The sequence below is a fragment of the Mustelus asterias genome, chromosome 2 (assembly GCF_964213995.1).
Source record: "Mustelus asterias chromosome 2, sMusAst1.hap1.1, whole genome shotgun sequence".
Lineage (NCBI taxonomy): Eukaryota > Metazoa > Chordata > Chondrichthyes > Carcharhiniformes > Triakidae > Mustelus > Mustelus asterias.
In genome coordinates, this window is record NC_135802.1 from 12438609 (window position 1) to 12455009 (window position 16401).

Genomic DNA, 16401 nt, shown 5'->3' on the forward strand with positions numbered 1-16401 from the left:
TTCGGGCGAAGGGGATGGAAGGATATGGGAGGAAGGCGGGATCAGGATATTGAGTTGGATGATCAGCCGCGATCACAATGTATGGCAGGAATGGCCTACAGCTGCTTCTATTTTCTATGTTCAGCCAATCATGCCGTGTTAGGTCTTTACTTGGTAACCTCGACAATTTTTAGTCATTCTTTTTTCCTTGCCATCTCGCTTCTGTAGCCTCATCCCCTTGGTGGGTACACAATAATGCCCTCCGACTGTTCAGGGAGTGTGGCTGGGAGGAGTGGGACGTGCCCTTTAAGGCGCTGGGTGGGTCCTCCGCTATCCCAGGATGCAGGGCGCGGTGCTGGGGAACAGCGCCATTTGCAGGGCTCCGAGGTGAGCGGCGTCTTTAACTTTCCCTTTCATCATCCCGGCCTTTCCTTCGCGCTTCGCCGGCGCTGCCCGGGCGGAGCACAGACAGGGCAGGGCGCCCCGAATCCAAACCCACAGCTTCCGCCAGGAAAGCGGGGGGAGAGGAGCCTCGGGGGTGGGGGGAGAGTCCCAATTTACCCCAACCCCCCCCTCACCCCCCCCTCACCTCACCCCCCCCTCACCTCACCCCCCCCTCACCTCACCCCCCCCTCACCTCACCCCCCCCTCACCTCACCCCCCCCATACCTCACCCCCCCCCCTCACCTCACCCCCCCCCTCACCTCACCCCCCCCCTCACCTCACCCCCCCCCTCACCTCACCCCCCCCCTCACCTCACCCCCCCCTCACCTCACCCCCCCCTCACCTCACCCCCCCCCTCACCTCACCCCCCCCTCACCTCACCCCCCCCTCACCTCACCCCCCCCTCACCTCACCCCCCCCTCACCTCATCCCCCCTCACCTCACCCCCCCCCTCACCTCGCCCCCCCCTCACCTCGCCCCCCCCTCACCTCGCCCCCCCCTCACCTCGCCCCCCCCTCACCTCGCCCCCCCCTCACCTCGCCCCCCCCTCACCTCGCCCCCCCCTCACCTCGACCCCCCCTCACCTCGACCCCCCCTCACCTCGCCCCCCCTCACCTCGCCCCCCCCTCACCTCGCCCCCCCCTCACCTCGCCCCCCCCTCACCTCGCCCCCCCCTCACCTCGCCCCCCCCTCACCTCGCCCCCCCCTCACCTCGCCCCCCCCTCACCTCGCCCCCCCCTCACCTCGCCCCCCCCTCACCTCGCCCCCCCCTCACCTCGCCCCCCCCTCACCTCGCCCCCCCCTCACCTCGCCCCCCCCTCACCTCGCCCCCCCCCTCACCTCGCCCCCCCCTCACCTCGCCCCCCCCTCACCTCGCCCCCCCCTCACCTCGCCCCCCCCTCACCTCGCCCCCCCCTCACCTCGCCCCCCCCTCACCTCGCCCCCCCCTCACCTCGCCCCCCCCTCACCTCGCCCCCCCCTCACCTCGCCCCCCCCTCACCTCGCCCCCCCCTCACCTCGCCCCCCCCTCACCTCGCCCCCCCCTCACCTCGCCCCCCCCCTCACCTCGCCCCCCCCCTCACCTCGCCCCCCCCCTCACCTCGCCCCCCCCCTCACCTCGCCCCCCCCCTCACCTCGCCCCCCCCCTCACCTCGCCCCCCCCCTCACCTCGCCCCCCCCCTCACCTCGCCCCCCCCTCACCTCGGCCCCCCCCTCACCTCGCCCCCCCCCTCACCTCGCCCCCCCCTCACCTCGCCCCCCCCTCGCCTCGCCCCCCCCTCGCCTCGCCCCCCCCCTCGCCTCGCCCCCCCCCCTCGCCTCGCCCCCCCCTCGCCTCGCCCCCCCCTCGCCTTGCCCCCCCCCCTCGCCTTGCCCCCCCCCCTCGCCTCGCCCCCCCCCCTCGCCTCGCCCCCCCTCGCCTCGCCACCCCCCCTCGCCTCGCCCCCTCACCTCGCCTCGCCCCCTCACCTCGCCCCCCCCTCACCTCGCCCCCCCCTCACCTCGCCCCCCCCCCCTCACCTCACCTCACTTCTCTCCCACCCCCCCAACTTAGCTCACCGCCCCCCTCCACCCCAACACACCCCCCTCATGCCCACCTGTTTGCCCATTCTTCCCCCCCCAAACTTTTCCTGGGGTGCGTGCCCCCCTGGCCCTGCCCCACCTTTCCTGGGGCGCGTGCCCCCCTGGCGCCTCCCCCCCCCCCCCACTTTTCCTGGGGCGCGGGCCCACCTGCCCCCCCCCCCCACTTTTCCTGGGGCGCGTGCCCCCCTGGCCCCCCCTTCCCACTTTTCCTGGGGCGCGTGCCCCCTGGCCACCCCCTCCACACTTTTCCTGGGGCGCGTGCCCCCCTAGCCCCCCTTCCCCCCCCCCCCCCACTTTTCCTGGGGTGCGTGCCCCTCTTGCCCCCCCCCACTTTACCTTGGGCGCGTGCCCCCCACCCCCCCACTTTTCCTGGGGTGCGTGCCACCCTGGCACCCCCCCACTTTTCCTGGGGTGCATGCCCCCCTGGCACCCCCCCCACTTTTCCTGGGGCGCGTACCCCCCTGGCACCCCCCCCACATTTCCTGGGGCGCGTGCCCCACTGCCCCCCCCACATTTCCTGGGGCTCGTGCCCCACTGCCCCCCCCCACATTTCCTGGGGCGCGTGCCCCACTACCCCCCCCCACATTTCCTGGGGCGCATGCCCCACTGCCCCCCCCCCCCCACATTTCCTGGGGTGCGTGCCCCACTGCCCCCCCCCCCCACCTTTCCTGGGCCGCGTGCCCCACTGCCCCCCCCCCCCACTTTTCCTGGGGCGCATGCCCCACTGCCCCTCCCCCACTTTCCCTGGGGCGTGTGCCCCACTCGTCCTGCACACTATTCCGTGGGCGCGTGCTGCTCTCCCCCCCCCCCCCCCCCCGCCCCACCCACTTTTCCCAGGGTGCGTGCCCCTCTCGCCCTCTTTCTCCTCTCTTCCCCCCCCTGCTCCCCACCTTTCCTGGGGTGCATGCCTCTCTCGCGCGCCCCCCCCCTTCCCTGGGCATAAGCCCCTCCCATTCAGCCAGGATTTGCCTTTTACTCTCGGTCTTCTTTGGTCCCTAATTTGTTTCACTGATTTCTGTTTGTCCTGTAATTGTGATAAAAATTAAAGTTTGCAGTCCAGATTCAGAAATTGACTAAAATATTATTTTCTTTTTATTTTTGGCCTTTTTTTGCTTGTGCTTCAAACATTGATGCTCATGAACTTTAAAAAAAATGTTTTTGACTGTAGACGATTGTTAGTTTATGGGTTTTTTCTGTCCCAGGATCTCAGTAAAGCATGTTGTGATTGGGACACATACCAGGCTTTGAGTGGAATATTTTGAGTTTAATCTGGTTTTGTATAAGTCCCTTTATGACTTGAAAACATATTAAAATGAAAAGATAGCATTCATCACGAGACCTTTATTGCATGCTTCTTCCTGCCTCAGCACTATGGGTGTGTGAATATTGTTAAATTATTGTCAGTATTTCTGTGGTATATTCTGGCAAGTCCTTGCAAGTATATTCTTTATTTATCTCTCTCTGTTCAATATTCCATCATGAATTGTCTAAACCGATTCATTTGAGCTGGACTTTTCCTGGGGAAGGTAAACAATGATTTGAAATGTTGTCTAGAGGATTGTGTGCAAAAGCACCTTCGTTGCTGACTGAAATTGAAGTTTTATCCATATTCCTGTTTGTCTAATTAGCAATGAGAGTTTTGAGCCAAATTGTAATGTAGCACAAATGTTATCAATTTAATTTTTGAGTGCAAGTGTCTGGAGGCTATGTGTAAGTAACTTTCACTACAATCCTTCAGATTCCTGCTGTGGTGGGGAGTTGTTACGGTTAAACATCTGGGGGTGTGTCGTTGTGCCCAATGTCATTTACCATATTTGTTGGGTTGGAATTTGAATTTACATTACCTTACTCCTGATCTGAGTGATACAGAGTTGCAAAGAAACATGGAATTAGAATTCTCCCAAGTGCATTGTTTATTCCTGCATGAAGAAAACTGAAAAGAATTTTGCAGTTTGTTTTAGTGATTGGATGAAATTTAAAACATAGGGTCATGAGGGCACAGGAGGAGGCTATTTGGTCCATCGGATCCATTTTAATTTTAATTGAGGTTTTGTCATGTATGGTAATGTGCCTTGCAAAGGGAGTTTTTGCCCTTTGGGTTGGATGTTCTCGGTGCCGTTCTTGTTTCTGAGTTGCCTGTGACTTTAATCCTCTGTAATTTGATGGAATAATCTTCAGTCGCAACCGAAATACTTCTGTATTATCAGAGGTCGGACATTGCGTGTTCTGGAGAAAGTCCAGATCCCATTGCATGATTAAAGACCCAAGTGGTCCTTCTGGTGTTTATGCCGATACTCCTGCCTCGTTGTCACTGAAACGTATTCATTGGTCTTCCATCTGTTTATTGTTTGGAGGTCAGTCTCAGAATAAAGTGGCCATTTTGGACTGAGATTTGGAAAATATAATTGTTGAGCATGGAGACCTGCGGATACTCAATTGTTGATTTATTTAACATCAGCCATGATCTTATTGAATGGTGGAGCAGTCTTGAAGGGCTGACTGGCTTGTACATGACTTACATGCTTGGCATGGTTGCCATATTTGCCTACAAAGTGTCAGTGACCGCATATAAACTGTTCCGGGATGTTCGAGATTTTATAAAGCTCTATTATAAATAAAAGCTCAGTCTGGTTCCAAACTGGTGATCAAACGGTTGGAATTAACTTGATTTTGTTTTTTCTATGAGCAGCTTTTGTTGGGCTAGTTACAGAACAGCCGCCTTGAAGTGGTCCTGCCTTGCCTGGGGCGTGGTAGAATCCCATTTCATCCTGATCGTTGGCCAATCTCACACAGCAACGCAAAAGCCACTGCGCTTTGAAAGTGGCAACTGTCAGTTCCATTCCTGGTTATTAATAACTGGAAAAAGTACCAGTCAGCAACTGGAAATGGCACTGCCACACCATCTTAGCAAGCTGGGTAATTATGCCTGGGAAAAATGCCAACCGTAACTTTGTACATTGGCGATCTGACGATGGTGACTGGAGGGGAACCTAGGCTGAATCTGTTGTTGATTATTTGGCACTGCATTTTTCATCTTTACAGTCTTGTGGTTGAATTCAAAGCTTGGAAATGTTAGAATATTGTATAAATCAATTTCTCTAGCGTCATTTATGCAACATATCTTAAATCTCTACCTTGTTGTCAGTACACTTTAGTATATGAATGCCAATTGAGACACTAATCTGTACCAGAAATACATAGTGCAATTTCCAGAGTGTGATGAGTGTCAGCTTGTGTCCATGGTCCCACACTCAGCCCTAATTCCTGTGCTCATTGACTCCGGATAAGCAACATTTTGATTTTTAAAAAAAATTCTCATCCTTGTTTTCAAATTCCTACATGGCCTCACCCTTCTCTATCTTTCTAATGTGGATAAATGTGAGGTTGACCACTTTGGTATCAATAATAGGAAGACAGATTATTATTTTAATGGGTGTAAATTGAGAGAGGTGAATAGTCTGAAAGATGTGCTGGTTAGGTGCATTGACCTGAACAGACACGAGTGTGGCGACTCGGGGAATTTCACAGTAACTTCATTGCAGTGTTAATGTAAGCCTTACTTGTGACTAATAAATAAACTTTACAGAGCGAAACCTTGGTATCCTCGTGCATCAGTCGCTGAAAATAAGTGCATGGGTACAGTAGGCAGTAAAGAAGGCAAATGGTATCTTGTCCTTCATAGTGAGAGGATTTGAGCATAGGAGTAGGGGTGTTTTACTGCAATTGTACAGGGCGTTCGCAAGGCCATGCCTGGAGCATTGTGCGCAGTTTTGGTGTCCTTATCTTAGGAAGGATGTCCTTGCTATAGAGGGAGTACAGCGAAGGTTTACCAGATTGATTCCTGGGATGGCAGGTAGGTCATATGAGGAGAGACTAAGTCGGTTAGGATTATATTCACTGGAGTTCAGAAGAGTGAGAGGGGATCTCAGAGAAACGTATGAAATTCTAACAGGGTTAGATAGTCAATTTCAGAAAGAATGTTTCTGATGATGCGAGTCCAGAACTTGGGGCTAATGGGATCAAGGGATATGTGGGATGGAAGGCGCGGTCAGGATATCGAATTTAATGATCAGCCATGATCAAACTGAATGATGGAGCAGGCTTGAAGGGCCGAATGGCCAACTGCTGTTTTTATTTTCTATGTAATCTTCAGCCCCACAAACTTTCAAGATATTTGCACACTCTAATTCTGGCCACTTGAGCATGGTAAATTTATAATTGTTCCACCATTGGCGGCTGTACCGTCAGTTGCTGAGGCCCAAGCTCTGAAATTACTCCCCACACCTCCCTTTCTTTCTACCTCACTTTCCTCCTTTAAGACGTTCCTTAACATCTACTGCGTTGACGAAGCCTTTGGTCACCTGAGCTAATATCTCTGTGGCTTGGTGTTGTATTTTGTTCTGTAATGTTCCTGTGACGTACCTTGGAACATTTTGTTATGTCAAAGTCACTACATAATTATAAATTAGTTGTGTGTTTAAAGCCAATCTAAATTGGCACTTCATCGTAATGCTGAAGGAACCTTGCATTGTTTCAAAAGGAATATTGATGGCCTCGTTTTCTGTTTAAGCGGATGTAGATGATCTCATGACAGAATTCAGATAAGAGCATGCAGTCTTCCTGGTGTCTTGGTTAATGTTTAACATTCAACCAGCGCTATCTAACACATAAGAACATTTATCTATTTGATCATGGGATTTGGTTGTGGGCGAAGCAGCTGCTGTGCTTGCCCTCAAAAACCAAGTACACTTCACTAATTAATGTAGCTCATTGTGATATTCGAAAGATGCTATCCATGCAAGTTTTTGTTTTTAACTCTTAATGTGTGGTAAATGGTGTAACAACAATGAGAGGTGGTAGACTTTGGAAGGAGTAATTTGACAAGGAAATACTCAATAAATGATAGGACACCAGGAAGTTCTGTGGAACAAAGGGACCTTGGCGTGTTCAGATCTCTGAAGGCGGAAGGGCATGTTAGTAGGGTAGTGAAAAAGGTAGATGGGACACTTGCCTTTATCAGTTGAGGCATAGATTACAAAAGCAGCGAAGTCATGTTGGAGTTGTAGAGAACTTTGGTGAGGCCGCAGCCAGAGTACTGTGTGCAGTTCTGGTCGCCACATTATAGGAAGGATGTGATTGCACTGGAGGGGGTGCAGAGGAGATTCACCAGGATGCTGCCTGGGGTGGAACATTTAAATAATGTAGAGTTTGGATAGGCTTGTGTTGTTTTCGTTAGAGCAGAAAAGACTGAGGGGTGACCTGATTGAGGGAGATGGACAGTGGATAAGGAGCAGCTGTTCCCCTCAGTTGAAGAGCCAGTCACAAGGGGACATAGATTCAAGGTGAGGGGCAGGAGGTTTAGGGGGGATGTGAGGAAAAACCTTTTTACCCAAAAAGTGGTGACGATCTGGAATGCGCTGCCTGGGAGGATGATAAAGGAAGGTTGCCTCACATCCTTTAAAAAGTGAAATGTCAAGGAACTGTAGGCAATCTTGGCCAAGCCTCCCAAAACTTTCAGGAATTGGAGAGTAGCTAACATTGTTCCTCTGTTTAAGAAGGGCAGAAGAGACAATCTAGGAAATTACAGGCCTGTGAGCCTTACATCATTGGTGGGGAAATTATTGGAGAAGATTCTTAGGGACAGGATGTACTTGCATCTGGAAGAGAATAGGCTTATTAGCAATAGACAGCATGGTTTTGTGAAGTGACAAAAATTGGGCAAAATTTGTATGTTGGATACATGGACTTTAGATAAAGTTCGTCATGGCAGTCTGATACAGAAGGTGAAATCATATGGGATCCGAGGTGAGCTGGTAAGATGGATACTAAATCGGCTTGGGCATAGAAAGCAGAGAGTAGCAGTGGAAGGGTACTTTTCTAACTGGAGGTCTGTGACAAGCGGTGTTCCACAAGGATCAGTGCTGGGACATCTGTTGTTTGTAATATATATCTATATGATTTGGAGGAAAATGTAGGTCTGATAAATTTTCCGATGACGCACAAATCGGAGGAGTAGCAGATAGTGAGGAGGATTGTCAGAGAATACAGCAGGATATGCAGCAGGGGGAGGCAGTGGTCTAGTGGTATTATCGCTAGACTATTAATCCAGAAACTCAGCTAATGTTCTGGGGACCCGGGTTCGAATCCTGCCACAGTAGATGATGGAATTTGAATTCAATTTAAAAAAATCTGGAATTAAGAGTCTACTGATGACCATGAAACCATTGTTGATTGTCGGAAAAATCCATCTGGTTCACTACTGTCCTTTAGGGAAGGAAATCATCCATCCTTACCTGGCCTGGCCTACATGTGACTCCTGAGCCACAGCAATGTGGTTGTCTCTCAACTGCCCTTGGGCAACGAGGGATGGGCAATAAATGCTGGCCAGCCAATCTATAACAGCATTCATGAGGCACCTGGATAGATGCAGGGAATAGAGGGATATGGATCACATAGAGGCAAGAAAGTATTAGATTAGAGAGGCATCTGTGTTGACACAGAATTGGTGGACCAAAGGACCTGATCCTGTGCTGTTCTGTTCTTTGATGCAATTGGTTTAGTGGCTTACTGGGCCACTTCATAGGGCTTTAGGAATTGATCATGCTCATGTGAGACTGGAATATGTATAGAATGGGTTAAGATGGCAGGTTCCATCCTTGGGTGACTGCCTGTGTGCAGTTTGCACCTTGTCCCCGTGCCTGTGCAGTTTGCACCTTGTGCATGTTAGGCGGGTAAATGGCCAAGGTAAATGCGCAGAGTTATGGGGATAGGTTCGGCGGGGGGGAGCCTGGATAAGATGCTCTTTCGGGCTGTCAGCGCAGACTTGGTGGGCCGAATGGCCTCCTTCTGCACTGTAGGAATTCTGTGGTTCTACGGTTTACTCCCTGAAAAGACATTAGGGAAGCAGTTGGGTTTTTATGACAATCCAACAGCTTTGTGGTCACTTTACTGTTACCAGTTATTTTTATTTCCAGGCTTTTAAAACTCAATTCAAAATGTCAACTTGCAATGGTGGGGTTTGAGCTTGCATTCTTGGATTAGTAGCTCAGGCCCCTGGGCTAATGGTCCAGTAAGACAACCATTGTACTACATACTTGAACATAAAAACAGGTGCTGGAGGTCTGTAACAGTTCAAAATGCTGGAAATCTCTGTCAGCCTGGCAGCATCTGTGGAGAGAGAAACAGAGATAATGTTGAGAGTCCATTATGACTCTTGGAAACTGACATTGAGTGTCTCAACTATTTGCAAACTATAAATGTTATTTGAAATCATGTGCATATGTAGCAGTTCGTCAAATTGCTGATGTGTTAAGTTTACAACTTACGTGGATCATTATTGCTGCTGTTGGCAACATGTTCTGATGAAATTTTGTGGACTAAGCAGAGGACAAGTAGTTTTTCCTTTCTTTTTTTTTGGTCTTGGCATTGTAGTTGTTGTTGTAAGTTAACTTGAGGGTTAAGTCATGGCAGGAGATCCCAGACCCATGTCATACTCGTGCGATGTGGGAATTCAGGGATTCTTCTGGTGTCCCTGGCTCCTTTCACGTGCACGAAGTGTGTCCAATTGCAGCTCCTGTTAGACCACTTGACGGCTCTGGAGCTGCGGATGGATTCACTTTGGAGCATCCACGATGCTGAGGAAGTTGTGGATAGCACATTGAGTGAGTTGGTCACACCGCAGATAAAAATTACTGAGGGAGATAGGGAATGGATGACCACCAGACAGAGAAAGAGTAGGAAGGCAGTGCAGGGGTTCCCTCCGATCATCTCCCTCCAAAACAACAGATATACTGTTTTGGATAGTGTTGGGAGAGATGGCTCACCAAGAGAAGGTGACAGCAGCCAGGTTCATGGCACCGTGGCTGGCTCTGCTACGCAGGAGGGCAGAAAAAAGGGTGGCAGAGCTCTAGTGATAGGGGAATAAACGGGTGTTTCTGTGGATGCAAATGAGACTCCAGGATGGCATGTTGCCTCCCTGGTGCAAGAGTCAAGGATGTCTCTGGACGGCTGCAAAGCATTCTGGAGGAGGAGGGTGAACAGCCAGCTGTCGTGGTGCATAGGCACCAAAGATATAGGTCAAAAAACGGGATGAGGTCTTACAAGCTGACTTTAGGGAGTTAAGAGTTAAACTAAAAAGTAATACCTCAAAGGTAGTAATGTCAGGATTGCTATCAGTGCCACCTACTAGTTGGAGTAGCGATGTCAGGATAGCCAAGATGAACATGTGGCTTAAGAGATGGCGCAAGAGGGAGGGATTCAAATTCCTGGGACATTGGAATTGGTTCTGGGGGAGGTGGGACCAGTACAAATCGGACAGTCTGTACCTGGGCAGGACTGGAACCAATGTCCTAGGGAGAGTGTTTGCTGGTGCGGCTGGGGAGTGTTTAAACTAATATGGCAGGGGGATGGGAACCGATGCAGGAAGTCAGAGGGAAGTAGAGGGGGACAAAAACAAACGGTGGTAAGGGGAAAAGTGGAAGCCAGAGAAACCAAAGACAAAAATCAAAAAGAGCCACAGTGCAGAGACTGTGGAGAACTCAGTGAATGGGTCCAGTAAGGCTAAGTGAAATAAAACATGGAGAGTGTACAAAACATGACAGGACAGATGGTCTGAGAAAGCAGGGCAGAGAGCAAGGTAAGTCTAGACTAAACTGCATTTATTTCGATGCAAGGGGCCTGATGGGCAAGGCAGATGAACTCGGGGCATGGATGGGTACATGGGACTGGGATGTTATAGCTCAGTGGTCCCCAAAGGGTGCGGCGCACCACACTGGTGCGGCGAGAGAGGATGGCAAGTGTGGCGGGAAGATTCAAGGACGATCAAATATTTAAACATGGTTTAAACAAGCATTGTTTTATACTTTCTGGATGTCCCATGATCGTATAAACTAGTTGTGTTCTATGTTATGAATCAAGCACTGCTAGGAGTTGTTTTTTCTGTTTTTTTAATGTATTTCTTATCACTAAAAAATTCGGTGTGGCGCGAGCAAATTTTTATTCTGAAAGTGCGGCCCAGTGGAAAAAGTTTGGGAACCACTGGAATAGCTGTTACTGAAACATAGCTGAGGTAGGGGCAGGGCTGGCAGCTCAATGTTCCAGGGTACAGATGCTATAGGAAAGATAGAACAGGAGGTAAGAGAGGAGGGGGAGTTGCGCTTTTGATTAGGGTGAACATCACGGCAGTACTGAGAGTGGATATATCCAAGGGTTTGCCCACTGAGTCTATATGGGTGGAACTGAAATAAGAAGGGAGAGATCATTTTTATAGGATTGTACTACAGGCCCCCAAATAGTGGCAAATTGAGGAACAAATATGTAAGGAGATTACAGATAGCTCCAAGAAAAATAGGGTGGTAACAGTAGGGGATTTTAACTTTCCCAACATTGACTGGGACAGCCATAGTATTAGGGGCTTGGATAGAGAAAAATTTGTTGTGTATTCAGGAGGAATTTCAGTATGTGGATGGCCTGACTAGGGAGGGGCAAAACTTGATATCCTGTTGGGAAATAAGGGAGGGCAGGTGACAGAAGTGTTAGTGAGGGATCATTTTGGGACCAGTGACCATAATTCCATTAGTTTTAAGATAGCTATGGAGAATGATAGGTCTGTCCCAAAAGTTAAAATTCTAAATTGGGGTCAGGCCAATTTTGATGGTGTTAGACAGGAATTTTCAAAGTTAATTGGGGAAGACTGTGGGAAGGCAAAGGGATGTCTGGTAAGTGGGAGCTTTCAAAGGTGTGTTGACCAGGGTTCAGAGTAAGCACATTCCTTTGAGTGAAAGGCAAGGCTGGTAGAAGTAGGGAACCCTAGATGACTTAGAATGTTAAGGCCCAGGTCAAAAAGGAGGAGGCATATGACACGTATAGGCAACTGGGGTCAGGTGGATCCCTTGAAGATTATAGAGATTGTCGGAGTAGAGTTAAGAGAGAAATCAGGAGGGCACAAATGGGACATGAGATTGCTTTGGCAGGTAAGCCAAAGGAGAATCCAAAGAACTTCTACGAATACATGAAGGGCAGAAGACTAACTAGGGAGGGAGTCGGGCCTCTTAAGGATCAACAAGGTTATCTATGAGTGGATCCATGAGATAGGTGAGACCCTGAACGAATATTTCTCATTGGTATTTTCTGTTGAGAAAAACATGGAAGTTAGGGAACTTGAGGAAGTAAATAGTGATGTCTTGAGGAGTGTACATATTACGGAGGAGGAGGTGCTGAAAGTCTTAAAGCGCATCAAGGTAGATAAATCCCCAGGACCTGATGAAATGTATCCCAGGACGTTGTGGGAGGCTAGGGAAGAAATTGTGGGTCCCCTAGCAGAGATATTTGAATAATCTTCAGCCACAGGTGAGGTGCCTGAAGATTGGAGGGTAGCAAATGTTGTGCCTTTGTTTACGAAAGGCTGCAGGGAAAAGCCTGGGAACTAAAGACCAGTGAACCTAACGTCTACAGTGGGTAAGTTGTGAGAAGGTATTCTGAGAGAAGGATCTACAGGCATTTAGAGAGGCAAGGAATGACTAGGGACAGTCGGCATGGCTTTGAGAGTGGAAAATCATGTGTCTCGAATTCAAGTTTTTTGAAGAAGTAACCAAGAAGGTAGATGAGGGCAATGCAGTCGACATTGTCTACGTGGACTTCAGCTTTTGACAAGCTACCGACCGCATGGTAGGTTGTTGCATAAGGTTAAATCTCATGGGATCCAGAGTGAGGTAGCCAATTGGATGCAAAATTGGCTTGATGACAGAAGACGGGGTGGTTGTAGAGGGTTGTTTTTCAAAATGGAGGCCTGTGACCAGCGGTGTGCCTTGGATCGGTGCTGGGTCCACTGTTGTTTGTTATTTATATTGATGATTTGGATGAGAATTTAGGAGGCATGGTGCGGTGATGCATTTTGGTAGATCAAATCGGGACCGGACTTACTCAGTTAATGGTAGGGCGTTGGGGAGAGTTATAGAACAAAGAGATCTAGGAGTACAGGTTCATAGCTCCTTGAAAGTGGAGACACAGGTGGACGGGGTGGTGAAGAAGGCATTTGACATGCTTGGTTTCATTGGTCAGAACATTAAATACAGGAGTTGAGATGTCTTGTTGGAAATTGTATAAGACATTAGTAAGGCCACACTTGGAATACTGTGTACAGTTCTGGTCACCCTTTAATAGAAAGGATATTATTAAACTAGAAAGTGTAGAAAAGATTTACGAGGATGCTATCGGGACTTGATGGTTTGAAGGAGAGCTGGATAGACTCGGATTTTTTTCCTTGGAGTGTAGGAGGCTTAGGGATGATTTTATAGAGGTCTATAAAATAATGAGGGGCATAGATCGGGTAGGTAGTCAACATCTTTTCCCAAAGGTAGAGGAGTCTAAAACTAATAGGTTTAAGGTGAGAGGGGAGAGATACAAAAGAGTCTAGAGGGGCAATTTTTTCAGAGGGTGGTGAGTGTCTGGCATGAGCTGCCAGAGGTAGTAGTAGAGGTGGGTACAATTTTGTCTTTGAAGAAGCATTTAGGCAGTTACATGGGTAAAATGGGTATAGAGGGATATGGGCCAAATGCGGGCAACTGGGACTAGCTTAGTGGTAAAAACTGGGTGGCATGGACAAGTTGGGCCGAAGGTTTCCATACTGCAAATCTCTGCGTATGACAAACTGAGCTGGAAGAGCCTAAATAGATTAGTCTGTGAAAGATGTATACTGTCCATCTTTGCTAATTAAATTGCTTATAAAATGTTGATTGAACAAGATGAGGCATTATAGGGTGAGAATTTCTGACAGGCTTGCGTGAAAAATGTAGTCCACTAATGAGAAAGGCGTTAAAGGAATAAAGGACCAGCAGGTCTGGAAGCATCTGTTAGGAGAGAAAAGAGCTGATGTTTCGAGTCCAGGTGACCCTTTGTCAAAGCTGGTCATTGGGACTCGAAACGTCAGCTCTTTTCTCTCCTTACAGTTGCCAGACCTCCTGAGATTTTCCAGCAATTTCTCTTTTGGTTTCAGATTCCAGCATCCGCAGTAATTAGCTTTTATAAAAGAATATGGACTAGACTGCGGATAACTGAGAAGGTGCAAAGAAAAGGCAAGAACCAAGAAAAGAAATGGACCATGTTTAAAATGGAAAAATCAAAGCTATTGATCAGAAATAAAAATAAAGACGAGAATATGTCCAAAGTTACACAAGGTTTGGTGCTATGAAATTCTATAAGGAACAAGGAACTGAATGTTTTATAGTTTTGCTAAAATGGATTGTGACCCCCCCCCCCCCCCCCCCCCCCCCACTACAAAATGGTGGGCCAAAGCTGTGTGATAACTGAAGTGCATCTTTTGCATTTGGCAGATTTTAGAATCTTTATTAATAATCAGTGACTCTTATCTCCAACAGTTAAGAAATACAATTTTTACAAGCCACCTTTCTTCCATCTGTTGCAAACAGGTAAATGATAAGCATCGTCTTTACTACTAGGCTTGTTGTGCTATTGAGCATAATTTTAGTATATTTGTGTGGCATTGGGTAATTTATAGCTTTCATTTAAGAATCAAATAGAAATTAAGTTGAAAAGGCTGATATACAAAGTGGCATGCTTAGCTTGAACCACAGCTCATATGTGTTTGATGCTCTTGTCCTTGCTGAGGTCCACTGACAGCGGGTAGACTTGTTCCCCTCTTCCATGCCCTTGCCTGATCATCTTTGGTACTCTTCAGTGGCTTTTGCTACCAAATACACCTGTTGGACTTTAACCTGGTGTTGTGAGACTTCTTACTGTGTTTACCCCAGTCCAACGCTGGCATCTCCACGTCATGACGCTTCAGTTAATACAGGCTTATTCCTTGCTTCCCTGCCTGATGCTGTAAACTAATCCCTCAGTTACTTTGCCCCTTTAGCACACCTTTCCTAAGTAGCATCTTGCCTCCATCCTTCCAGCCTTCAAGGATTTTAAACTCATTTCAAACAGTTCTATTACCTGTTGTCTAATCCAGTCCTGTACGCTGTGAGTATTGAGGTATCTTCCCAGATGAGTAAACTATTAACAGATAATGAGTTTGAAAATAAGTATTATTTCCTGACTGTAATTCAGACTTTTTAGAAACCTTTTGAATTATCTAATAATTTTAAATAAAATATCCACGTCAGCTAAGAGCAGTCTGATATTTTATATTAAAAGTGGCCTCTGACCATCTGAATTATGAAACTGAATTAAGAATAGATCTTATTTACATATTTTAATTTGCAAATGTTGTGGTGAGTTCAGCTGCAGCCTGCTCCAGACAATGTGATGCTTTCATCCTATGAAATTCTGTATGGGACTATGTGTTAAACGAGGATCTTACTGAATTAAGAGCATTTAGTCAGCAAGAAGACAATTCTATTTTTAAACTGGCTGTTCTCTTGGTTATGTCTACAGCCAGCCTGTAGGCTGTAGGGATTCGCATTCTAATCAGTATTCTGTAACTTGATTTTGTGTCTCTGTGCGCTGTTTGAGAACACATTTCCACTCCATCTGACGAAGGAGCAGCGCTCCGAAAGCTTATGGTGTTTGCTACCAAATAAACCTGTTGGACGTCAACCTGGTGTTGTGAGACTTCTTACTGTGTTCACCCCAGTCCAACGCTGGCATCTCCACTTCTTGACAGAAGCCAGAGGGTAGTTGTAGAGGATTATTTTTCAAACTGGAGGCTTGTGACCAGCAGTGTGCCACAGGGATCAGTGCTGGGTCCACTGTTATTTGTCATTTGTATTAATGATTTGGATGAGAATATAGGAGGCATGGTTAGTAAGTTTGCAGATAACACCAAGATTGGTGGCGTAGTGGACAGTGAAGAATGTTATCTCCAATTGCAACAGGATCTTGATCAATTGGGCCAGTGGGCTGACGAATGGCAGATGGAGTTTAATTTAGATAAATGTGAGGTGATGCATTTTGGTAGATTGAACCAGGGCAGGACTTGCTCAGTTAATGGTAGGGCATTTTGGAGAGTTACAGAACAAAGAGATCTAGGGGTACATGTTCATAGCTCCTTGAAAGTGGGGTCATAGGTGGACAGAGTGGTGAAGAAGGCATTCGGCATGCTTGGTTTCATTGGTCAGAACATTGAATACAGGAGTTGGGACGTCTTGTTGAGGTTGTACAAGACATTGGTAAGGCTGCACTTCTGGTCACCCTATTAACGAAAGGATATTATTAAACTAGAAAGAGTGCAGAAAAGATTTACTAGGATGCTACCGGGACTTGATGGTTTGAGTCACAAGGAGAGGCTGGATAGACTGGGACTTTTTTCTCTGGAACGTAGGAGACAGAGGGGTGATCTTATAGTGGTCTATAAAATAATGAGCGGCATAGATCAACTAGTCAATATCTTTTCCCAAAAGTCTAAAACTAGAGGGCATAGTTTTAAGGTGAGAGGGG

At 48.2% G+C, this 16401-nt stretch overlaps 1 protein-coding gene across 7 annotated transcripts in view; it reads left to right on the forward strand.

Moving 5' to 3' along the window:
• The first annotated feature begins 317 nt into the window (after positions 1-317).
• Positions 318-16401, forward strand: part of nktr (natural killer cell triggering receptor) — a 213758-nt gene continuing 197674 nt past the window's right edge. For 3 of the 7 annotated variants that reach the window (XM_078231334.1, XM_078231382.1, XM_078231354.1), the window contains exon 1: positions 318-366. The gene's annotated coding sequence lies outside the window, so the exon portion shown is untranslated. The remainder of the gene's footprint in view (positions 367-16401) is intronic. The other 4 variants (XM_078231346.1, XM_078231408.1, XM_078231362.1 and 1 more) reach the window with 3 other exon arrangements.